The sequence below is a fragment of the Aquarana catesbeiana genome, linkage group LG05, assembly GCF_042186555.1.
Source record: "Aquarana catesbeiana isolate 2022-GZ linkage group LG05, ASM4218655v1, whole genome shotgun sequence".
NCBI lineage: Eukaryota > Metazoa > Chordata > Amphibia > Anura > Ranidae > Aquarana > Aquarana catesbeiana.
This window is the reverse complement of record NC_133328.1, coordinates 248,834,847-248,860,580: the sequence shown is the minus strand read 5'-3', so window position 1 is coordinate 248,860,580 and position 25,734 is coordinate 248,834,847. Positions and strand designations below refer to the sequence as shown.

General features: G+C 47.8%; 1 protein-coding gene and 1 pseudogene across 1 annotated transcript in view; one reads left to right on the top strand and one right to left on the bottom strand.

The window, feature by feature from the left end:
* Positions 1-25,734, top strand: part of ANKRD33B (ankyrin repeat domain 33B) — a 361,104-nt gene that overhangs the window by 303,880 nt on the left and 31,490 nt on the right. The gene's annotated exons all lie outside the window — the stretch shown is intronic.
* On the bottom strand, positions 7,632-7,800 carry LOC141146477 (U2 spliceosomal RNA; annotated as a pseudogene).

Here is a 25,734-nt window from a genome sequence, read left to right as displayed (position 1 = left end):
CAAAAAAACCTGTTAGCATTCGCAAGGATCAGGCTTGACTCTATGAATGCTGCAGTTATGTGTGTTGTGTTTTTGTAGGTGACAGTGAACGATTGATACTGCACTTGGGTGGGCTGGGCTGGGCAGAGGGGCTAAATGCAGGTGCTAGCAAATGCAGGTGCTAGCAGGTATCTGGGCTGATCCCGCTAACGCTGCGTTTTTGGGAACCCTAAACTGCTGGGGACGCTAATATAGTTCTGATCAGATATTGATCCGTTTGGACACTATCCTACTAAGGGAGGTGTATGGTGTGTGCGTGGGTGTTAGCGCTACTGGCACTAATCTGACACTGCCTGGGGCGACGTAGACCCTGACTGATGCTAAAACCTAACTGATGTCACCTGCCGGGTGATCAGGGGGTTAAACCTTTATTGGGTAATATACGGCGGGTGCCCTGACGGTATAAAAAACATCTAGCTAACCAGCGTCACCCGTGACACTTGTACAGTGATCACTGGTGACAGGGGGTGATCAAGGGGTAAACCTTTATTAGGGGGGTCCCTAGACCTATCTGGGCCTACACTAAGTACCCTAACGCTGATTAGTGTCACTAATGACACCATTACAGAAAAAAAAATATGAACACTGCACTGGGTGACACAGTGTAGTGTTGGTGTAGCTCACGCTTAGATGTTGTCTCTCCTCTCTCTGGAATGAAAATACTTCCACGAGGAGAGATGACATCACTTCCCCTGCAGTATTTACACATGCAGGGGAAGGATCTTATTTGCCAGAAGTGATCACTAGGTCCAGGCCAGATATCATTGGCCTGGGACTGGGGATTGATCGGTTCGGGATCTAATCCGTTCGTCGTGGCCGCGCACCCGATGTAACATGACAGCGATTCGCCTGCCTGTGCCATTCTGCTTGAGGCCAGTAGGAGGGGCTCCAGATCATTTTTTTTTTTTTGAAAGCCTATTGCGTGCAATAACACACCCAAAAACTTCACCCGTGACAAAAAAATGTGCACACACATAAAGAGTGAAACACAAAAAAAAGCAACGAGTACACAAGCCCTCTAAAATCAGAGTACATTGCCCTGAATCCCCCGGGGCTTTAGGCTCCAGACGGGGACAAGGGTACATACACTTGGTCCATCTGACTGAAACCAGACGGACCCCGTTCTCTGGAAGGCCTGCCAAAACAGACCCACCCAAGTACTAAGTGAGGCTCCCCCGAAGGGAGACCCCATGAGAGAGGGTAAACCAAGCCAAAAGGCCTATTATCCACCCCCTCCCAAGACTTCAGGGCTGGCCAAAGGACCTGCAACTCTACTCATCACACAGTGCAACAAACCGTGTAGAAACACAAAAATACAAAAAGTGACAAACATAGGCTTAATAAATAAAATAAAGTGGGGAAGGAATAAGTGAAGAGGAGAGTGAAAAGGTGGCCATTGTGTGAAACAATGACCAGGCCCACTGGCCAGGATTAAAAAATTCTTCTGGTCCCAGCCAAAAGGCCTGGCCCAAGAGGCAGGTGCTAAAAAAGCGTGTTCTATGGTGCAGTGACCGTGGTGCCTCAAACCAAAGTGACTCTCACTCACATTGATTTTTTGGCACCCCTGGACTGCCACTCCAGGGGCACATACTCCATAGGCTTTCAGGACCCTGACCAACGACCCAGACCACAGCCGCCCCCACTCCAGGCAGAAAGACATGAAGTTCAGGGAGCTTGGTGAGAGCCCTTTACCATCAGGCTCCACCGTCGCTCCCATCACTCCTTCCTAATTACATTCAGGAAAAACGAATCACTCCCCCCCCTCAAAAAGGGGAGTAAGCGTTCTCTCCCGAATAACTGTCCGTAGCTAGAGCTACCACAATCTAGGCCAGAAGGCCAGGGACCCCACCCTCTGGTCAGACCCAGATGCAGCACCTATCCTCACCAGGAGCACCCTTCCGGACGGCTCAGACTCAACCATCGGCCAGCCACCAGTATCTGTCGGGCAGCTTGGCATAGTCCCTGCTGAAACCGCCTTTCCAGGCACTATAACACCATTGGATTTGCTGGCTCTCCCCTTTGAGAGTACAGCGCCTCCTCTGGAAACTGATAAGAACAGATACTACACTTGATCTTAGCCAAAAGGTCGAGGGGCTCCAGATCATTGCTGATTTTTTTTGATTGAAAAATGTATACTTTATTTTGCAAGAAAATATACAAAAAAACAAATACTTAAACAGGGTACATCCAATCTGTACTGCGACGCAGCGCATAAATACACTACATTACAATACATCACCAAGCATACAAATAAATTACATTCATCCTGCGGTATGATGCCTAATGTGTTGTGCAGAGTAGTAATACCCCGAAACATCACATCATGCATGACGCCGCATTACCCTGAAAGCAGTACTAAAAAAAACATTTCACAAAAAGTCCAGTCATACAGTCAAATAACATTCAAATGGGCAACGGGTGTGATGGGGGGGGTGGAGAAGGTGGGGCAGGGGAGGGAGTAAAGAGTTCACAGGCCCGAAGCTTTATTTGAACTGCCAAAGGATACACGGGGGAGAGGGGGGGGGGGATGGGGAAATCTTCAGACCTCCTCTTCCTCCTTGAAGTCCATCAGGTGATAGTCTCTGAGCAGACTGTGAACCAGTCTGCGACAGTCCTCGATGGACATCCTCTCCCGCTGGTGGATGAGGCGCTTTCTGGCGCACCATAAAGCGTCCTTAAAGCAACACAGCACCCGCCAGGCACCGTCAATGTCCTCCTGTGAATGAGTTCCACAGAAGAGTCCGTTCAACACACCAAAGTGTGTGATTGCAGTCTGTGGTACAAAGTCTTTGAGTTCAGGTTCCAGGGCCCTCAACAGGTCCTGTGCAAAGGGGCACTCCCAGAAAACATGCAGAGCAGTTTCCTCCTGGATGATGCAAAAGGGGCAGTGCCTGTATCTACACAGGTTTCTGGCATGCATGAATGTCCTGAGTGGCAGCCCCCCTTGGATTGCCATCCATGCCAGATCTTTGTGCCTGTTGGTGAGTCTCTTTGAAGAAACATTTCTCCAGACCACTTTACAAGTGGCTGAAGGGAGGCCTGGAACAGTCTCAACAATGTCCGATGCTCTGATCAACTTGTGGATAGTTTTTGGCTTCCACAAGTCGGGCTTCACTCCATGTAGCCCCAGCTCCTTGATAAACTTGAAGGTGTCCAAGTAGTACCAAGGCGTGTCCCAGTTGTAGGGGATGGAGCTGTCCCATTTGTCCCATCCAAGGGTCCTCCAAAGAGGCAGGAGGAAAAAACGGGACATAGAGTTACCACCAGAGTCCACAGTTCTGTCCACCAATGTCCTGCGGATGCAGTTACAAGCAAAGCACACCCTCAATAGTGTAGCGATGTCGGGCACGCCCTTACCGCCCTTGAGGGGTTCCTTGAACATAACCGCCCGCTTCACTCTGTCCATTTTGGAGCTCCAGATGAAGTGAAACACCGCCCTGGTGATGGCTTTACAGGTGTTGACCCGAGGGGGCCAGGCCTGGGCGAGGTACTGCAACACAGGGAGGATCTCGCTGCGGAGTACCAGTGTTTTGCCTTCCATGGTGAGTTCTCTGAGGCTCCAAAGTCCAAACTTCTGTCGCATCTTTGACAGTCTTTCCTCCCAGGACTTCAGGGCTGCGCCCTCAGCTCCAAACCAGACCACAAGGATTTTGATGAAGTCCGTCTTGACGCTGAAAGGAATTGGTGCAGAAGAAGGCAGGAACCACTTTCCGAAGAGCATGACTTCTGACTTCCCGCAGTTGACCTTTGCCCCTGAAGCTTGGCCGAAGTCCTCACAGGTCTGGGCGAGTGTGTCGATGGAGCGCCGATCAGCACAGAACACCGTCACGTCGTCCATGTAGAGTGAGCACTTGACCTCCCGTCTGTCCGGTCCTGGTGCGGTGATCCCCCTGATCTCTGGGTTCCGTCTGATGCTTCGGGCGAAGAGCTCTATACAACAAACAAAAAGCAGAGGTGAGAGAGGGCAGCCTTGTCTGACCCCAGACAGAATTGGAAAGGGGTCAGTTTTCCAGCCATTTACCAGCACCAAACTAGAAATGTCAGTGTACATTACATTTACATACGAACAAAACATTTCCCCAAGACCAAACCTGCGCAGAGCTCTGCACATAAACTCGTGGGAGACACGGTCAAAGGCCTTCTCCTGGTCAAGACTGACCAGGGCCGCGTGCACACGGCGGCCATGAATGTACTGGACCGTGTCCCGGACAAGCGCAAGGCTGTCCGCAATCCTGCGACCAGGAATGCCGCAAGTCTGATCCGGGTGGATGATCTGTCCGATGACAGACTTCAGCCTGTTGGCCAGGACCTTGGCGAGGATTTTGTAGTCCACGTTCAGCAGAGAGATCGGACGCCAATTTTTAAGATCCGATCTCTCCCCCTTCCGCTTATACAAAATCGTGATCATCCCCTCCCTCAGTGACTGAGGCATTCTGCCCTGCACCACCATCTCCTCGTACAGCTCGAGCAGGTCCGGGCCCACGAGATCCCACAGTGCTACATAGAGTTCAACTGGGAGACCATCGCAGCCCGGGGTCTTGCCTCGCCTAAAGGATTTAGCGGCAGAGTGCAGCTCCTCCAGCACCAAGGGGGCGTTGACGGTTGATGAACCTGCAGGATCAATTTGGTTAGAGATACCTGACAGGAACCTGTCGGCCGCCTGTGTGTCCGTTTCTTTCGGGGAGTAGAGGTTGGTGTAGTAGTCGCTGACCACTTTCATCACAGCCTTCTTCCCCTTCTGGAGTGTTCCGGTCTCGTCGCGCAACTCTGACAAGGGTGTGTGTCCTGAGTGGAGTTTCCTGAAAAAGAAAGAATTACACTTCTCACCTTTCTCAAGATTCTCCACCTTGGCACGGAAGACAATGTGCCTGGATTCTTCCTCGAAGTGTCCTTTCAGGCTCCTCTTGGTGTCCTCCAGGTCCTGCCTAACGTCCCAGCCACAGTGCTGAAGGTCCTGCAGGGACTGCAACTGACGCTGCAGTCTCCTGAGTTCCCTCCTCCTGGCACACACACGCTGGCGTCCCCTTGCCTGAAAGAAGCTACGCAGCTTAACCTTCACAAACTCCCACCAGTCACTTACCCTTCCGAAGAATCTCTTTTCCTCCGTCCAGGTGGCATAGGCTTCTCGGAGTTCCCCCATCAATTCCTCGTTTTCCAGCAGGGTGCTATTCAGCTTCCAGGAACCCGGTCCGCGGGCAAAGCCCTCGCCCAGGTCACCCCGAAAGTGAATAGCCCTGTGGTCAGAGAAAAAGCAGGGGACCATGGAGAACTCACGATGCTTGACTGTTCTTGAAGTGAGCACGAAGTCAATCCTGGAACGCACAGATCCATCGGGTCGGCACCACGAATAGTTCACGGTCCCTTTCCCTATGGATCCCATGGCGTCCTGCAAGGAGGCCTCCGAGATCATCTCCTTGAGCAGCCTAGAAGTAGCATCAAGTTTTGCGTATATGCTGGAGCTGCGCCCATCCTCCTCGATCGGACAGTTAAAATCACCGCCGATCACTACTGTTCTGGTGGTGACGAGTTGGGTCCGCAGGGTCTGGAAGAGTTCCAGCCGCACATTCTTGTCTGGGGGGGCGTACATGTTGATGAGCCTAACTGGCTCTTCCACCCACGAGCCGTCTATGACCAAAAGACGGCCACAGACTAGCTCATGGATAGAGTCAACCGTGAAACGCCCACCCCTGACCAGAATGGCTACGCCTGCAGACTTGCAATCGCCACCCCCGGACCAGTAGGAGGGACCAAGGGTCCACTGGGAGGACAGATGAGTGTACCTCCTCAAGGGAGGAAGGGCGCACTCCTGAAGCATGTAGACATCACTCTGCTGACTTGAAAGAAAGGTCAGGACCGCTTGCCTTCTAGATGTATCCTTGATACTCCTCACATTAATGGAAAAGATTGAGATCTCAGCCATAATGAAAAAGGGTATGAGGGTCCAGTTAACAAGGGTCCGAACTTACCTCCCCGGAGGGGGGGGGTGGCTCTTCCGTTGCGTCTTCTGCCTGTCCTGTGTCCTGGGCCAGGCCCAGCTCCTCAAGGACAGACTCCATCATCTGCTGGCTGATGTGGACGTTGGGGGGGAGGTCATGCTCAGGGTCGACCACGATCTCCTCCCCTTCCTCCTCCTCTCCTGCAGACTCTAGGTCCTCCACTACTTGCTTGGGTCCCTCGCTGTCGCGTTGGACCCCGTTGGGCCGTTTGGTGGAGGTGGCGGGTTCCTCAGCTGTTGGGCTCTCTGGCTTACGTTTCCGGCTTCCTCTTGGGCCACTGGTGGGGGTGGAGGGGGGTGGGAGGGTGGGGAAGTCCTCCAGGGAGGACAGGTTGGGGGGGAAGGGGTGGGGAGGGGCTCCTCCGGCACAGAGGGGGTGGGAGGGGGTGTGCTGGAGGTAGGGGATGGGGCAGGAGGGGCAGGGGCAGGTGGGGCGGGGGTGGACTTACCTTTGGCCTTTCGAGGTTCTTTTGGTTTTTCTGGCAGCTTTCTCCCGGATGGCTTACCCTGGCTTACGGCTCCAGCGTAGGTCCGGGTTCTCTGGGGGCAGTGTCTGAAGACATGCTCTGCCAGTCCGCAAAGGTTGCAGGCTTTGGACCTCGGACAGTCCTTGGTCTCGTGGCCTGTCACCCTACAGAACTTGCAAGCAAGTTCTGTACAATCCTTCCCTATGTGTCCCGGCTGCCCACACTTGTTACAGTTGTAGGGTATGCCGGGGTAGAAGAGGATTCCTGCGGAGGATCCCAGGGAGAAGAAAGGCTGCAGGTGCTGGATGTCCCCCGAAGGGTCTTTCCTCAGTTTGCAGAGCACAGACCACTTACCTATCCAGAAGCCGTTGGCATCGAAGATTTGGATCGGGTCCTTCACCACGGTGCAGAACCTCTGGAGGTAGGTGGCTATGTCCTTTCCACTGGTATGGGGGTTCCTCATGGCCACTGTCACCCGCTTTTCGTCCCGTGTTATGGGGCAGTTCGCAGTGAACTTCCGGAAAGGGGATTCAGGGCCACTGGTCTTCACCATCTCCCAGTATCTTCTGCAGACCTGGAACGACACAAAAGTTATAAAGAATATACCTCTTGTGAAGGCCTGCACAGAAAGCGTCTCCGCTTTGCTGAACCCCTGTTCCAGGATCATCTTCTTTCCAAAGATCTCCGGGGTCATGTCGGGGACTCTTCCGTCCACCTCCTTCAGCTGCAGCACGACCGTCTGCTTCATCCATGGCTCCAAAGCTGGGAGCCCGTCTGCAGGCTGGTCTGGCTTGGCTGGTCCTGGTCGGCTGGTGCCGGCCGGGGTAGGGGCGGGGGTTGAGGCAGCGGCATTCCCGGGCTTGGAGGAAGTGGCTGGAACGGGGTTCTTCTTCTCTTTTCCGGTCTTCTTTTCGCTCTTCCCCATCGTCAAGGATTTGGATGTCGCTTCAGATGTTTCTTAGGCGGCTTCCTTCTGGTTCCTCGACGTCTTCGCTCTTTTTTGTAGCCTTTAAAAAGGCTCTAGCATCTACTGCCCGGAGGTAGTAATGCGGAGTGGGGGAGGAGGGAAGACCGCAATCTCGTTCCCTGTGGGGGCTAAGCCTCTAACCCAATAGCAGCAAGTAGGTGAAGCTGAATTTAATCAACGATCCTACCAGGCCGAGCAGAGGGTACCCCACAAGGACCAATTAGCTTGGATAGATACAAGTGGTTCTCAACGTCCTAGCTGTGAAGCAGAGACACCCCTAAGGGCTAAAGTCGATACTACACTTGATCTTAGCCAAAAGGCCGAGAAGCGATCATTGCTGATGCCACCGGGATCCTGTACTAACAGCTTCTGATGGTTGGAAATTGATCATGAGCAATCAGTGACAGATCAGTCACAGTTCTGGTTGAACTGATGGAGTGCACCTCAGAACAAGACATCAATGCATATATATGCGCTGACAGGGCCTTAAGGCTCAACCTCCTTTCTGCTGCATAAAGGCACGTTGCTGTCGTAGAGGGGTTAAGCAGGGGGAAAGGGTAGGTCTTTAGTAATGGAAATGACATTGAGAAAATGCTAAACCAAATAATATTTAAATTAACAAGAGTCCCTGAAACATATGCAGTGTTTCACGGGTTAACAAAGGTTTAAAGATTTTTTTAGTCTGTGTGAGCAACCATAAAAAGTTAGAACAACCAGGAACACTTCCGTAGGTGAATATGTGGGAGGGAGATAGAGACAGAGAGAGACCATTTCAGATTTGGTGTTATGCCCCGTACACACGGTCGGATTTTCCGATGGAAAATGTCCGATCGGAGCTTGTTGTCGGAAATTCCGACCGTGTGTGGGCTCCATTGGACATTTTCCATCGGATTTTCCGACACACAAAGTTGGACAGCAGGAGATAAAATTTTCCGACAACAAAATCCGATCGCGTCAATTCCGACCGTGTGTGGCCTGTTCCGACGCACAAAGTGCCACGCATGCTCAGAAGAAATTCCGAGATGGGACAGCTCGTTCTGGTAAACTTAGCGTTCGCAATGGATACAGCACTTTCGTCACGCTGCAATGTTAAAAATGGTTTAATACATCTTCTTCTTTATAATGTGACAAGAATTAAGTAGTTTTGCTGCTCATATTCACACACACTTCACACAAACTTTTATTTGTGTTTTTTTAGTGGGATTCCCTGAATATATTGTTATTAGTTGTCACATCTGACAGTTTTATATTATTATTTTTTTTTTTGGATTTTCAGCCTTTTTTTTTCTTTAATGTTTTGATTTTTTCTAAGGCTGATCTTTGTTCAATGTTATTTTTATTTTTACTCCAGAATATTTTTGGGTGTGTTTTGTGTGTCAAGTTACCCCAACACCATTGATATCTTGTATTATTTAATCTCCAGGAGATTGTTTGGTGTTGGTGTCCCTTGTTCATTTCACATTGTATATTTGAAATGTACCTGAATCCTCACAAACAAACTGTCCTTTTTGAAGTAAAACACATAGGAGAGTATAATTCAAAACAAAAATCCTTTATTAAGGGATCAGAACCAAACAAAGAGGAAGGCAACACTGGATCAACAGGAGAAATTAGCGAAGCCTGGGACCCCCACGGCAGACATCAATTCTTCAACATCAAAATTGGTGGCCTGAGGAGTCCATATGTAAGGGAGGGCAGTCTGGTCCAGAATTCGCAGAGATCCGGATAGCAGCAGATGACATCTGTGTCCCCAGGCTGTGGTACCACAAGAGGCTGCATCTTTTGGCCGACCAGACTGAACCCAGGGCAATCACTGTCTGGTCTTCCTTCCACGCTTCCTTCCGGGCTGTGGCTGTGGCTGTGCAGTTGGAGATGTGGCAGGAGGAGGAGTAGGACCTGGAGGAGGACTGGGAGGACCTGGAGGAGGACTGGGGGGACCTGGAGGAGAGGGAGGAGGAGGAGGAGGACCTGCAGGAGGAGGAGGAGGACCATCACAAAGGTGTGTCTGAGGTGTCATTTGGTCCCTCATACCTTTCTCAAGAGCCTCCAATATGAGGGCCTCACACATGACTTGTTGGCCCTCCTCCATCCTCTGCATTTTATATGCAATGAAGGCAGCAATGTTCTCCTCCATGGTGTGGGGTGCTCCCAGGACCTCTGTAGCCCTCTAAAAGAATCCTATAGCAGCCTCCTCTAGGGCACTCCTCCTACTGCCACTTTCTCTTTTCAGGGGGGGTGGAGGGACCTGCAGATCAGCCAGCCGGCTCGGCCCGGCCACCTCCTGGCTGAGACATCCCTGTGTATGAAAAAGGGACATGGTTGTAATGTTTTGCTTCATCAATCCCAATCCTAAATTTGTACTCCCAACTAACATCTAGTTAAGATCATTGATTGGACAAGCAGAAATATTTCGAGGAATGCTATACCTGGCTCAATCTGGGCTCCTCCACATGTGGCCTGGAAGGCCCAGGTTGGGCGTCAGAAGCCTCAGCCGGGGGGGGAAGGAAGCGTGGAAGGAAGACTGGAGAGGGATGGCCTGGGTTCAGTCTGGCCTGCCAGAAAATGCAGCCTGTCGTAGTACAACATCCTGGGGACATAGATGTCATCTGCTGCTCCGGATCTCTGTGAATCCAGGACTTTCTTGCACTCCCTTAGATATGTGCTCCTCAGGCAACCAATTAATATCTTTAAATAGGTGATGTCTGCCGTGGGGATCACCTGCGTCACAATTTCACACAATTGCACCAGTGCTGCCTTCCTCTTTGTTTGGTTCTTGAAATGGGGGTGGTTAATCTCCCACAGACAGGGCAGCTCCCGTAACATATCTATGAATACTGACATGAAGTCATTATCTTTGAGTAGCATATCCAAGTTCACTGCAAGACACAACACAAGACAAAGCCTAATGTCAGACAAAACTCTCCTAATCTTGTTACAATATAGGCCTCAATCTAGAAGCAGTATAGGCACAAGTTTGTCTCTTACCTTCGTTCTTACGATCGGCGCGTCCAATGCTCCTTCCTCCGCTCACAGATCGTACGTAATACGCACGCGTGTTACGCTTTATACACACTGCGCATGCGTGTAACTCCACCCGCCCCTGACGTTCTTTCTAGTCTATTCCCCACCCCTTTTCGTTCGGCGCAGTGGGTGAAGAGCACATGGCGGAGTTAGAACAGGTGCATGCTAATTCTAGCAACGAGGAGGAGGAGGAGGAAAGCCCGGATCCGGACACGTCCCGATCCAGAAGGAGACGTTTTAAGGCCACAAATATGTCCTTTGGGGAGATGTTGGAGATGGTCGACATCATGAAGAAGTCCGACTATGACGGAAAGTATGGGCCTTACCCCAACCCCAACATCAGAAAGGCCAAGATCATGGCGAAAGTGGTCAAAAGCCTTCACAGGAATTTCGGGGTACGAAGATCTAAAGATCAGCTCAGGAAGCGGTGGTCGGACCTGAAGTTGAGAGAGCCAGAGCAGTACCGAAAGATCCGGAGAGTGCTGCAAAAAAGTAAGTAGTTGTGCTGTGTTCCTATTCTTTCTGTCTTTATTACGTTCGTGCTGCTCCATATGCTTTTATTAATTGTAACGTTTAAAAGGGCAACTTTAATGTTCATGGGCCCATTATTCGTTCGTATCAAACATTTTTCTTTCGGCATCTAGAACACCATTGTTTAGGCCATATGCATTTTCCCACATTTTTTTTGGGCCTACTTGGATGCCAAATATTTGTTTGTGTAGATGGGTTTGTTACTAGAATTAAATGAAAACTAGATTGTGTATAAGGAGAGGACACTGAGCAGCTGTTTTCACATCTGGACACTGGAGCACTAGTGTGGGACACAAGAACACCATTTTTATTAGGGGGCCACACAGGTGCTCCAGTGTATACTATAGGGGGGTCTCCATCTGTGAAGCTTGTACTAGACAGGTAAAGTATTGCAGCTTGACAAAGGGCAATAAAAAAAATACATCTTGGAACTCGGCTAAAATAGACAATTGTACCCCACTTCCAAGCAATGTTTCCTATTTCTAGTTCTGCCATCAAATATCTGTGTGCTAATTATACTATTTTTGTTTTACATAGGGGAGAAAAGACTCGGAGGACACCCCTCATCCGAGGAGACCAGAGACCCCCCACCTCTGGAAGAAGGGGAACTTACACCAACACAAGCTGAGCAGGAGGATGAAGAAGATGTGGTGGAGATTGGCACCACAACAGGTGAGTGTCTGCGACCACAGGCTCAGGTAAAAGAGATGGATGGTGGCAGATTTTTGAGACCTGTTTTTTTTTTTCTTTATCTCTTTTTAGGTGATCGTGATGTGAGGGATAGAGAACGCTTTACTTCAGAAAGTGCACAGATCCTGATCGGGGAGATCATGGGGTGTAATGCCGAACTGCAAAACATCCAGCAAAAAATCCATGATGTTATTAAAAAAAATAATAACATCATTGATGTTTTGGGGCGAATTTAAAACCCCACAAAATCACTTTTTGTATTGTGGTTCAATCTTTTAAATTTTTTTGCAATGTTTTGAAAAGCCAAATTTGGAGGATGCACACAGTGTGCCAACATGTGCTATCTGCCATCACGGGAGATCAATGGACACGTTTTGGGGGTGCAACCCCTTCCTCAATTATAAAGTCGCGTTGAGGAAGGGCTTGCTCCCCCAAAACACGACCCTTGATCCCCCCTGATGGCAGATAGCACATGTTGACATTGGGAAATTGGTGTGCATCTTCCAAATTTGGCTTTTCCAGGGGTGATTTCCCCCCATCCGAACGCTATATCAAACCCAGTTCCTAAATACTGATGTCTGATATAGCCTTCAGGTTTTACCTAATGTGAACTTTGTAAGTTCAAGTTTTTTGGCTTTCTTGTTGGTTTTACACAGGCCTGTTTTATCTGAAATGGACATTTCAATTTTTGATAATGCTACTGCAAAAATTGTTAAAAACCTTTGGTAAATGCACATGTGATTGTGCAGGTATAAAAAAGTGGCTTACTCAAGAATGTGTGGATTATTGTCTCAACACTACAACACTTTTGGGGTGATGTAATAGCTGTTTTATGCAAAAGTGGGGGTTATTTCCTAAGGGCAAATCCTCTTTGCACTACAAGTGCAGTTTCAGTGCAGTTGCAAGTGCACTTGTAGTGAAATGCGTTTTTCCATTTAGGAAATAACAGCCAACAGTGCTTTGTATAAGGTTACCCAATCACGACATTTTCTGCACTCAAAACATTTCTGTCAGGGTCAGCTAAAACAAACACAAGCAGTAAATGTCCACAAAGATTTTCTTTTTTTTTTTTATTTTAAAAAGGCTTCACATATTGTCTGGCATATTGATAGCCCCCCTACCCGCAAAGAACTCCAGGTAGCGTAACCGGACATCACAGCCACTTTCAAGCGCCGTCAGTGTGGTTTGATGTAGGATTCCGGCCTCAGGCTCAACTGAGCCAGCATAGTTGGCCGAATGTTTCCGTAAAAAGTTATGGAGAGCACAGCACGCAAGTATTATATGGTTCAGTTTATACTCTGCCATATGGATAGGTGTCAGAAATAGGCGGAACCGGCTGGCCAGGATTCCAAATGTGTTCTCCACCACTCTTCGGGCTCTGGCCAGCCGGTAATTAAAAACCCTCTTTTCCGGGGTGAGGGTCCTCATCGGGAATGGCCGCATCAGGTAGTCCCCCAGCGCAAATGCTTCATCAGCAACGAACACAAATGGGAGTCCTTCCACATTGTCCTCTGGAGCTGGCAAGTCCAAGCTGCCATTCTGGAGACGCCTGTAGAACTCCGTCTGGGCGATGACTCCACCATCGGACATCCGGCCATTCTTCCCCACGTCCACATACAAGAAGTCGTAATTAGCCGACACCACCGCCAACATCACTATACTATTAAACCCCTTGTAATTATAATAGTACAACCCCGAGTTGGGTGGTGGGACGATGTGGACGTGTTTCCCATCAATTGCCCCTCCGTAGTTAGGAAAGTCCCACCGCTGGGCAAAGTGGGAGGCCACAGTCTGCCATTCCTGTGGCGTGGAAGGAAACTGATGAGGAAAAAACAATAAACATTACTATTTTTACTCTGAAACATGGCAAGCAGATTAGACACAAACATTATGGGGCAACCTCCAGATAGCATTTATTAAGGGGAATTTAACAAGGCCAAAGTATAAGGTACACCTATCATATTCCCCCCCCCCTCTCATGGGCCATTTCTAACATTATGGGGTGTGTGGAAATCTTGGACAGGTAACCCTCTTCACTTCATTGAGAGATGAATGCCTAAATAATGGGTCTTACTTGGAACAGCCCCTCCTTAGTTACACTATTGGCAGCCCACTGGACAGGTAAGAAGTGTCATAATACAAAGATATAAATACACACTGTACACATTTGAGGACATTTGGACAGTCTGCTATTACCTATCAAGATAATAATAGGATACAAAAACTTTAAACAGTACCATTGGAAAGTATACAGGCAGGCCCTGGCACTACATGCTTTGGGTAATTCAGCCATAAATCTGACCACAAAAGAGATGGGTATAGTGTGTATGGGTTTGGCAAAGTCAGCAGATAGATGATTGAGGATAGAGAATTGGGATCAGCTGACTTAGCAGTTGGGGGAGGGAGGGTTACTAAAAATTATTTTGGGACACCACAAAAAAAAGCCTCTGGCACTCTGCCTGAATTTAAATAAAAAATAACATTACCAAACATTTTAGGGGGTGTTTGGGGTAAAGCACTACTATGGAGCTGATAAAATACATTGTTAAGTGACTACATGAGGTGAATATAGGGCAGGAGACACCATGCTGGGGAGGTTATTGAAGGGCAAATATGTATGAAGGACCTGAAATAATAATTACATAAAAATCCAGCATGCATGAGGACAAAGGGGACATTCACAGCATATTACAAGCATGGTAATTAGGGAATGAGGAAAGAAATACAATATATTATCAAACATTAAAGACAATAAAATGTGATATAAAAGGATAAAAATCTTACCTTCATATACTCATTCTGCAGGACCTGTATGATGGCAGAACAGGTCTCTGGGATGATGATACCCAGAGCCTGGGGGGAGATGCCTGTCGAGAACTTCAAGTCCTGCAGACTTCTCCCTGTGGCCAAATACCGCAGGGTAGCGACCAGCCTCTGCTCCAGAGTGATGGCTTGCCTCATGCAAGTATCCTGCCTGCTGATATAGGGGGTCAGCGAAGCCAACAAACGGTGAAACACGGGGTCCGTCATCCTGAGAAAGTTCCTGAAATCATCAGGATTATGCTCACGGATCTCACGGAGCAAAGGCATATGACAGAACTGGTCACGCTGAAGCAACCAATTCTTGGTCCATGAACTCCTCCCCACCCTGTTCATGGACTGGACTTGTGTCAAGGTCAGGACCCCAACACCAAGCCCCCGCACAGCACGAACTCTCCGAGGAGTACGCATACGAAACATGGCTAGAAAACGGTCGGCTGCTCAGAACGAAGTAACAGAACGCACTGAAGAACAGCAAGGCCTGTGAAGAGCGACCTGAAAAACAGCAACGAGCAGGCAAGATCACACAGAAAACTCTGATATGAACTGACTGCACGCACTGAAGAGCAGATACAAACCCACAAGCACAAACTGAACGGCAGAAAACGATCTGAAAGCCACGAGTCTGAAAAAGCGCGAATCGTCTCTCACCAAACTTTTACTAACACGAGATTAGCAAAAGGAGCCCAAAGGGTGCCGCGCTTGGTTCTGAACCGGCCTTTTCTAGTCTCGTCGTACGTGGTGTACGTGATCGCGTGGTTGTCGATCGGAAATTCCGACAACTTTGTGCGACCGTGTGTAGGCAAAACAAGTTTGAGCCAACATCCGTCGGAAAAAATCCTAGGATTTTGTTGTCGGAATGTCCGAACAAAGTCCGACCGTGTGTACGCCCTATTACAGTATATGGGCAGCTTTGTAATAAGCCTAAAAATTTGGAAGGGCTATAGAACCCCCCCCCCCTCTATGTTATGAAGAGGGGAAGGAGTCTGTAGTCCAAATCAGGAGCGTAGACTAAGGTAATGCTTCGTCTCCATAGATACAGTACAATGAGCGTGAAAGTAGCCGCTCTAGCACAGAAAGTCTGTTACTGACAAGCTCACTGTAAAAATTAAGGGAAAAAAAGCTGCAAAAAGAAAAGAAAAACAACAACCCTATCTTGACTGGTAGGTTGCCATATATAAAATGTTTGTTTTTTGTTTAAGTCTGGAAGCCATAGTTTAAAAAAAAAAACTTCTTCAAAAACTTCTTCTAATAACAGTAATTAACAGTAAAAAGGTCAGGTCTGTGCATGTAGGCCCTTTACAAAATAATTTATTGTGGGTGACTGGGGACAGAGGGAAGGCACATTTATTAAATACCTTCTTCATCTCTGTATATGCAAAGGAACATGAGGGAGCTCAAGTCCATAATTGGAATGATATTGTCATAACCCCAAATGAACCAATATGGCTCAAAATTTGACATGGTGCAGAAACATTTAGACAGAATAAAGGTGAATAAAGTACTTAGACCAGATGGCTTACAGCCACGTATCCTCAAAGAATTCAGCTCTGTTATTTCAAAGCCATTGTTTCTAATTTTTAGGGACTTTTTAATGAACGGCATAGTACACTGGGATTTGCGTAAGGCCAATGTGTCCAAAGTTACTTTATCAAGTATCTACAAACTGGTTAGTTCAATGTCTATAGTTAGGGATGATACTGGGGAGTTTAATAAAAGACCACATAGGTGAGTTTTTGCTAGAAAAAAAATATTCTAAGCAATAGACGGCATGAATTTACAAAAGACGGACATTGTTAAACAAATCTGATTTCTTTTTATGAGGAACTAGACTTAACCAAAGAAATGGCTGTGGATACAGTACAGTTGGATTTTGCAAAAGCATTTGACACAGTTCCCTATACACGGCTAATGTGCAAGTTAAAATCTACAGGTTTGTAAAATTCAGTTTGTAAATGGATAGAAAACTGGCTAAAAGACTGTATTCAGAGAGTATAGATTAATAATTCATACTCTGAATGGTCTTAGGTTATTAGTGGTGTACCCTACAGTTAAGTGTTGGAATCTTTACTTTTTATTATATTTATAATTATATAGAGTTTGGGACTAAAGGCTCAAGGTTTTTTACCTTCATGCATTCTATGCTTGAAAATAAAAAACCTTCTCTGTGCAGCAGCAACTCAGCCCCCCTCCCCCATACTTGCCTGAGCCACATTGTGATCCAGCGCTGTGCACAGGAGCCTCTGCTCTCTGAGGACTCTCCCTCCTCAGCCAATGAGCCAATGAGGAGAGAGAGAAGGGGTGGGCACGGCTCTGTGTGTGAATATACACGCAGAGCAGTGGCTCGGGAGTGAACCTGCTTGGGTGCCCCATAGTAAGCTGCTGGCTCTGGGGGCACTAAAGATAATGGTATTCATTGTGATGGTATAATTTAAAGCAGAACTATACTCACCTTCTTTCCAGCACTATGGTGTCCCAGAGCTCCCTGCCAGCTGCTGACATCTACGGCCGGTCAGCTTCTGGGTACTGATCTTCCATAATTTTAATTGGCTGGGCTGAAATCATGCATCTTGGCATTGCTAAATTTGTACACTTAGCTTCAGCATGTGCATCTAGCTGCAGCAGATCCGTGTACATAGCGTAAAGGCAGGTAAGGAACATTAATAAGTGAAAATATATAATATATAATTTAGGTGGGAGGTGAAACCTCAATCAGAGGATCATTCAATGTCTGTTTTGTTACCATTGGGTGTATTGTAAACATTGAACTATAGATTGTTCCGTATCAGTAGGTAGTGTTTGGATGAAAGATACCCAGATATAAAAAAAATGTGTGGATCAGTATGTAAGGGGGCCTATTCTATGCATAAAACGTAAGGCAGTTTATCTACATATAAGGAGATAGTGGGGGGATCTGGGTAAATTCATTTATGCAAGATGGCTTTCCTTGCCACAAGAGTTATAACATTGAACAGTTGCTTCCAACCCCTAGAAATGTTTACCTCTGGAATATCTATCAGACCAATAAGTGTGCATTATGGTGTTAGAGGCATAGTTTACTAGCATAACATACCACTGTGATCAAGAATAATTTGATCTTGGGGCACGCCCTGAAGGCATGGAATAGAGCTGCGTCTAAATATCCACATTTTAAGCAGCTCAAGGAAGAGCTTAGGCACATGAGATAAAACCAATGTGGAGTAGGGATGAGCCGAACACCCCCGATTCGGTTCGCAGCAGAACATGAGAACAGGCAAGAAATTTGTTCGAACACCGTCTATAAGACCAGAAAGTGAAAAATCAAAAGTGCTCATTTTAAAGGCTTATATGCAAGTTATTGCCATAAAAAGTGTTTAGGGACCTGGGTCCTGCCACAGGGGACATCAATGCAAAACAAAGTTATAAAAACGTCAGTTTTTTCGGGAGCAGTGATTTTAATAATGCTTAAAGTGAAACAGTAAAAATTAAATATTCCTTTAAATATCGTGCCTGGGGGTTGTCCTTAGTATACCTATAAATTAGCGCATCTTTTCCATGTTTATAACAGTGCTACAGCAAAATTAAATTTCTAAAGGAAAAGATTCCATCTAAAACTGCTAGCAGCTGTAATGTATTGTCAGATCCCAAAAAATCGGAACACCAAAAAAAAATGGCATGGATGTCACCCTCAAAATCCATACCAGGCCCTTCAGGTCTGGTATGGATACTAAGGGGAACCCCCCACCCAATTTTTTTTTTAAATGGCGTGGGGGTCCCCCAGGCCCCCAGGCACTATATACTCTAAACAGCAATATATATACTATACAGCCTGCCCTATATACTCGGCAGAAAATTGGGCCTTTTGTTAGGTGTTAGTGGTACCAGAAGACTATAAGCCCTCACAGTTACTCTTGGTGGGTGCAGGAATGGGCCCTGCTGTGAAATATTAGATCAAGAATTGTAATTACATGCCCCTGTTAAACCCGGGGCAGAAAAATTGGGCCTTGGGTGGTGATGCCACAACACTGTAACCCCTCACAGATACTCTTGTTGGGTGCAGGAACAGGCCCTGCGTTGAAATATTATACTAAAAATTGTAATTACATGACCCTGTTAAACAGGGGCAGAAAAATTGAGCCTTGGGTGGTGCCACAACACTGTAATTACATGTCCCTGTTAAACAGGGGCAGAAAAATTGGGCCTTGGGTGGTGGTGGTGGTGCCCTAAACCAAAAATATTGTTGGAAGCTAACATCATCAAGATTGAGTAAGAATAGGATAGTCAGCATAGGCATTCTTCAAGGAACCCCACATCCATAGCAAAGTTAATCAGTTACATCAGCATCAGGTGCTTGATAGCTGCTGATCAAAGACGGAGTCTGTGGACAGGCGCACTCTTTGATCCATTACAAACCCTCCAGCTGCACTGATGTGCGTTCAGAAAGCACGCTGGATACAGGACAGGCCAGTAGTTCAATTGCATATTGAGCAAGTTCTGGCCAGTGGTCCATCCTCAAGACCCAGTAACCCAGTGAATGCTCTGTTGGAAAGGTCGACAAGTCTGCTCTTGCCCCTAGATATTCCTGCACCATGTAATGCAGACGCTGGCAATGGTTGCTCGAACCCATCAGACCTTGGTGCTGAGGACTGAAAAATAGTTTAAAGGCATCAGTCAGCCGGCCACCTTCTCCACCACTCTTCCTCTGACTGAACGAAGCCTCAGCAACACGTTGTCCAGCACCAGGAAATTCTAACCTCCCAGTGTCTGGAAATGCATTGCACAAACCTTTCTTCAAGGTCTCCTGAAGATGTTTCATCCTCTGCTCCCTCTGCGAAGACAGGATGAGTTCTGCAACCTTGCCCTTGTAATGTGGATCAAGAAGGGTTGCCAACCAGCAATGATCCCTCTCCTTGATACCACAAATCCTAGGGTCCTTTCACAGGATTTGCAGAATCAGGGAGGCCATGCAGCATAAGTTTGTAGAGGCATTCGATTCGGAGTACTCTGGGTCACTAAGGATCACATGATCCATAACTACCCCCTCCCAGCCACGTGCAACTCCTTGGGTTTCTGGGGACTGAAAACCATCCCTTGAAAACTGCTGCTGAGTGTTATTCTCCACATCCATCCTGACACAATCCTCCTCCTCTTCCTGTGTGTTTGGCGGGCCCGCAGGAATGCTATCTGTATAAAGGGGGCCTTGAGAAGTAAGGAAGTCCTCCTCTTCCTCCTGCTGTTCTGCCTCAAGTGCCCTGTCCATGATTCCACAAAGCGTGTGCTCCAACAGGAAGACTAGAGGGACAGTGTCACTGATGCATGCATTGTCGTCGCTCACCATCCTTGTGGCCTCCTCAAATAGTGACAGGACAGTGCATGCATCCTTGATCAGTAGCCACTGGCATGGCAAAAAGAAGTCAAGCTCCCCTGACCCTGTCCTGGTGCCGTACTCGCACAGGTACTCATTGATGGCCCTCTGCTGTGTGTGCAGCTGCTGCAGAATTGCCAACATTGAGTTCCACCTGGTGGGCATGTCACAAATGAGGCGGTTGGTGGGCAGGTTGCATTCCCTTTGAATGTCAGCCAGCCGAGCACTGGCATTGTATGACCGGCAGAAATGACCACAGACTTTTCCGGCCTGCCTCAGGAGATCCTGTAAGCCTGGATACCTGTTCAAGAACCGCTGCACCACCAAATTCAGGACGTGTGCCAAACATGAAACATGGGTCAAGTGTCCCTGTCAGAGGACGGGGAGAAGGTTGGTGCCATTGTTGCATACAACCATTGCTGGCTGATGCTGGCGTGGCGTCAACCATCTCTGAGCCTGCCCCTGCTGAGCCGACAGAATCTCTGCCCCAGTGTGGCTCCTGTCCCCTAGGCAGACCAACTCAAGCACCACATGGCATCTTTTAGCCTGACTGCTTGCGTAACCCCTTGAACGCTTATGGAGCATCACTGGTTCAGAGGACAAATCTGCAGAAGAGGACATAGAGGAAGAAGAGGAGGGGTGGAGGAGAGAGCTGTGGCAGAATCACCACTAGCATTTTGGAGCCGGTGTGGCGGAACAAGCTCCAACAACACTGAACCCTGTCCCGCATCCTTCCCAGCTGCCAGTTACCCACTGAGCTGTGAAGGAAAGGTAACATCCCTGCCCATGCCTGCTGGACCATGATTCAGCGGTAATATGCACCTAACTGCTGACTGCCCTGTCCAACGAGGCCAAAACATTGCCTTCCACATGCCGTTAGAAAGCTGGAATAGCCTTCCGTGAAAAGAAATGGCGTTTATGGAACCTGCCACTGAGGTACAGCACAATCCACAAATTCACGAAAGGGGGCAGAGTATACCAGCTGAAAAGGCAGCAGTTGCAGTGCTAGCAATTTGGCCAAGCTAGCATTTAGATGCTGAGCAGGTGGATGGCTGGGATCGAATTTCTTTTTATAGTTCAGCAACTGGGGTAGGGAAATTTGCCTGCTAAAATCAGATGGTGGTGCACTGCTAGCAGATTGGCTGCAAATACTTGGGACACCTATTGCTATACCTTCGTTCCTCCCAGTGCAGGTTTTTGAGAGGACTCAAGGTATAGTAGGGTTGGAGATCCCAGATGAGGAGCAAGGAGAAGTCCGCCTTTTTCTTTGATGTGGGTCTTTCAAGTGCTGTTGCCAAGGGCTGCAGGGCTGCATGGCAGGTCGTCATATTCTGGCAAGCATGTCGTGCCCAAGAGGCTGCTGTTCTGGCCACGCTTGATGCGCTTCAGACATAGGTTGCAAACAGCAATGGTGCGATCTGCTGCACACGTGTCAAAAAAGGCCCACATCAAGGAACTTTTAAAAGTCAGCGGGGAGTCAGCAGTGCACTGCACCTGCGGAGTTTTGCAGTGTGATGCAATAGGGTGCTGCCCTTAAGCTGCCCCCTAGAGGACATCCTGCCTCATTGGATTTGTGCCTCCTCCTCCGCCTCCTCCTATCGTCTCTCAGGCACCCAAGTACAGTTGGAGCCTTCAAATAGTTTCGCATCCTCCATCAGCATGTACCCAACACTGTGGTCGAATAATTCTGGGGACTCCTCCATGCATGATGGTGGGGCTATAGAAGGAGTGACTGTGGACAAGGTGCTGGTGGAATAGGCTGCTTTGGCAGCTGCGTTGGAGGGCAAACTACTCTGAGCCTGGGTGACAGAGGATGAGGACGGTTTTATTATCCACTCCACCAACTCTTCTGCATGTTCTGGCTCAATAACATGGCCAGCAGCAGAAAAAAAGGACAAGCGTGCCCCACGGCCACCTGCAGAGGATGCACCATGTCCACGACCAGCACTGTTGACTGTAGACACAGAGGCTGCTTGCCCTCTCTTAGTGGCCTGTGAGCGTCTTCCGGACATGATTAGGGCTTGAGCTTCGAGTTTGAGACGAACGTAAGTTCGACTCGAACATCGGCTGTTTGACCGTTTGTCAAATTACAAACAATATGGGCCGTTTGCGGCAAATTCGAGTGGTGCGCCACGGCCCATAATTCACTGCGGCATCGCAGTGCCTTGGTGGCTAATGATTGGCCAAGCATGCACTATGACTCGCATGCTTTGGCCAATCACAGCTCGGTAAGAACGAAGAACCATAATTGGCCAAAGGCAGGGTGGCTTTGGCCAATTATGCCTCAGGGCATACACATAGTACATGCCCCACACAATATAAGGCCGTCTGGAAGTCGGCCTTGTGTAGTGTGTTCCGGCGTGCTGAGAGAGAGAGAGAGAGAGAGAGACTGTCATTTCATTTGAATTAGATAGAGCAGGCAGGCGAGTCAGTTAGCTGCAGTCAGTGTATTTAGTATATACAGTGGGGACGGAAAGTATTCAGACCCCCTTACATTTTTCACTCTTTGTTATATTGCAGCCATTTGCTAAAATCATTTAAGTTCATTTTTTTTCCTCATTAATGTACACACAGCACCCCATATTGACAGAAAAACACAGAATTGTTGACATTTTTGCAGATTTATTAAAAAAGAAAAACTGAAATATCACATGGTCTTAAGTATTCAGACCCTTTGCTCAGTATTTAGTAGAAGCACCCTTTTGATCTAAAACAGCCATGAGTCTTTTTGGGAAAGATGCAACAAGTTTTTCACACCTGGATTTGGGCATCCTCTGCCATTCCTCCTTGCAGATCCTCTATAGTTCTGTCAGGTTGGATGGTAAACGTTGGTGGACAGGCATTTTTAGGTCTCTCCAGAAATGCTCAATTGGGTTTAAGTCAGGGCTCTGGCTGGGTCATTCAAGAACAGTCATGGAGTTGTTGTGAAGCCACTCCTTCGTTATTTTAGCTGTGTGCTTAGGGTCATTGTCTTGTTGGAAGGTAAACCTTTGGCCCAGTCTGAGGTCCTGAGCACTCTGGAGAAGGTCTTCGTCCAGGATATCCCTGTACTTCCCCGCATTCATCTTTCCCTCGATTGCAACCAGTCGTCCTGTCCCTGCAGCTGAAAAACACCCCCATAGCATGATGCTGCCACCACCATGCTTCACTGTTGGGAATGTATTGGACAGGTGATGAGCGAGCAGTGCCTGGTTGTCTCCACACATACCGCTTAGAATTAAGGCCAAAAGGTTCTATCTTGGTCTCATCAGACCAGAGAATCTTATTTCTCACCAAACATCTTCCATTTAAGGATTATGGAGGCCACTGTGCTCTTAGGAACCCTAAGTGCAGCAGAAATTTTTTTGTAACCTTGGCCAGATCTGTGCCTTGCCACAATTCTGTCTCTGAGCTCTTCAGGCAGTTCCTTTGACCTCATGATTCTCATTTGCTCTGACATGCACTGTACGCTGTAAGGTCTTATATAGACAGGTGTGTGGCTTTCCTAATCAAGTCCAATCAGTATAATCAAACACAGCTGGACTAAATGAAAGTGTAGAACCATCTCAAGGATGATCAGAAAAAATGGACAGCACCTGAGTTAAATATATGAGTGTCACAGCAAAGGGTTTGAATACTTAGGACCATGTGATATTTCAGTTTTTCTTTTTTAATAAATCTGCAAAAATGTCAACAATTCTGTGTTTTTCTGTCAATATGGGGTGCTGTGTGTACATTAATGAGAAAAAAAAATGAACTTAAATGATTTTAGCAAATGGCTGCAATATAACAAACAGTGAAAAATTTAAGGGGGTCTGAATACTTTCTGTCCACCACTGTATATGCATCCCAGGTGTGTGTGTGTGTGTGTATATATATATATATATATATATATATATACACTGTATTCAGTTTAGCTAGATCTGTTCCTGTTATTCTCTTCCTAATATAATTACAGGCAGGAAGCTGCAGTATTTTCAGTCAGTGTACTGTATCAGTATCCTGTGCACAGTGTGCAACTAAAGCTAACTGCAGACAATTGCTGGTGTTCTCTTCCTAATAATACCACAGGCAGGCAGCTGCAGTATTTTCAGTCAGTGTACTGTATCCTGTGCACAGTGTGCAACTAAAGCTAACTGCAGACAATTGCTGGTGTTCTCTTTCTGATAATACCTCAGGCAGGCAGCTGCAGTATTTTCAGTCAGTGTACTGTATTCTGTGCATAGTGTGCAACTAAAGCTAACTGCAGAAATTGCTGGTGTTCTCTTCCTAATAATACCACAGGCAGGCAGCTGCAGTATTTTCAGTCAGTGTACTGTATCCTGTGCATAGTGTGCAACTAAAGCTAACTGCAGAAATTGCTGGTGTTCTCTTCCTAATAATACCACAGGCAGGCAGCTGCAGTATTTTCAGTCAGTGTACTGTATCCTGTGCACAGTGTGCAACTAAAGTTAACTGCAGACAATTGCTGGTGTTCTCTTCCTAATAATACCACAGGCAGGCAGTTGATTCAGCTAGATGCAGTACATTAGTGTACTGTATACTGGGCACAGTGTGCAGCTAAAGCTCACTGCAAACAATTCCTGTTGTTTTCTTCCTAATAATACTACGGGCAGGCAGGCGATTCAGCTAGCTGCAGTATAATCAGTGTATATATATACATCCCAGCTTTGTGCAGCTACATCTCACTGCAGGCCATTCCTTGTGTGCCTATTCCAGTACATCAAAGACAGTATGTCTGGAAGGCCAACAAGGAGAGGCAGACAGTCACAGGCCAATAAAAGAGGGCAAGCAGGCTCTGTGTCTAGAGGCAACAGTGCTGGTCATGGACACGGTGCATCCTCATCAGCATGTGGCAGTGGGGCACACTTGTCCTTTTTCTCGGCAGCTGGCCGTGTTGAGCCACAACATGCCGAAGAGTTGGTAGAGTGGATGACCAAGCCGTCCTCATCCTCCTCATCCTCTGTCACCCAGGCTACCTTGGCTGCCAATGCAGGTGCCAAAGCAGCCTATTCCTTGGACTAAAGGTCATCATCAGTTACTCCTTTCCTAGCCCCACCGGAGGAGTCCCCCGAACTGTTTGACCACAGTGTCGGGTACATGCTGCAGGAGGATGCACAGCTTTTTTAGAGGCTCCGATGATGGTAGCCAGCTTGAGGAAGGCAGTAACGTGAGCCCAGAGAGAGGGGTTGCCCAAGAAGGACAACAAACTGGCAGTCATGTTCCCCCAGCTGCAGCATACTGCCAGGTTTTCTCCAGTGACGAGGAGGGAGGGGATGATGAGCTCACTGATTCTATGTGGGTGCCTGATAGGAGAGAGGAGGCGGAGGAGGAGGAGGCACATCTCCAATGAGACAGGATGCCCTCAAGGGGCGAGCTTAAGGGCAGCCAACTGACTGCATCACACCGCAGAGCCCTGCAAGTGCAGGGCGCTGATTACTCCGCACGTTATTGCAAAAATTCTTTGGTGTGGGCCTTTTTTGAGACGTGTGCAGCAGATTGCACCATTGCTATTTGCAACATATGTCTGAAGCGTATCAAGCGTGGACTAGACAGCAAGCGCTTGGGCACCACATACTTAATCAGACATATGTCGAGCTCCCATGCAGCCCGTTGGCAACACTACCTAAAAGACCCACGCCAAAGAACAAGGCGGACGTCTCCTTGCTCCTCCTCATCAGCTGGGATCTCCAACCACACTATACATTCAGTCCTCTCAGAAACCTGCACTGAGAGCAATGAAAGTGTAGAATTAGGTGTGCCACTGCCAAGTTCTTGCGGGCAATCTGCTATCGGTACACCAAAGTCCAATTCTAGCAGGCAGATTTCCCTACCCCAGTTGCTCCCCCGGCGAAAGAAGTTCGCTCCCAGCCATCCACAT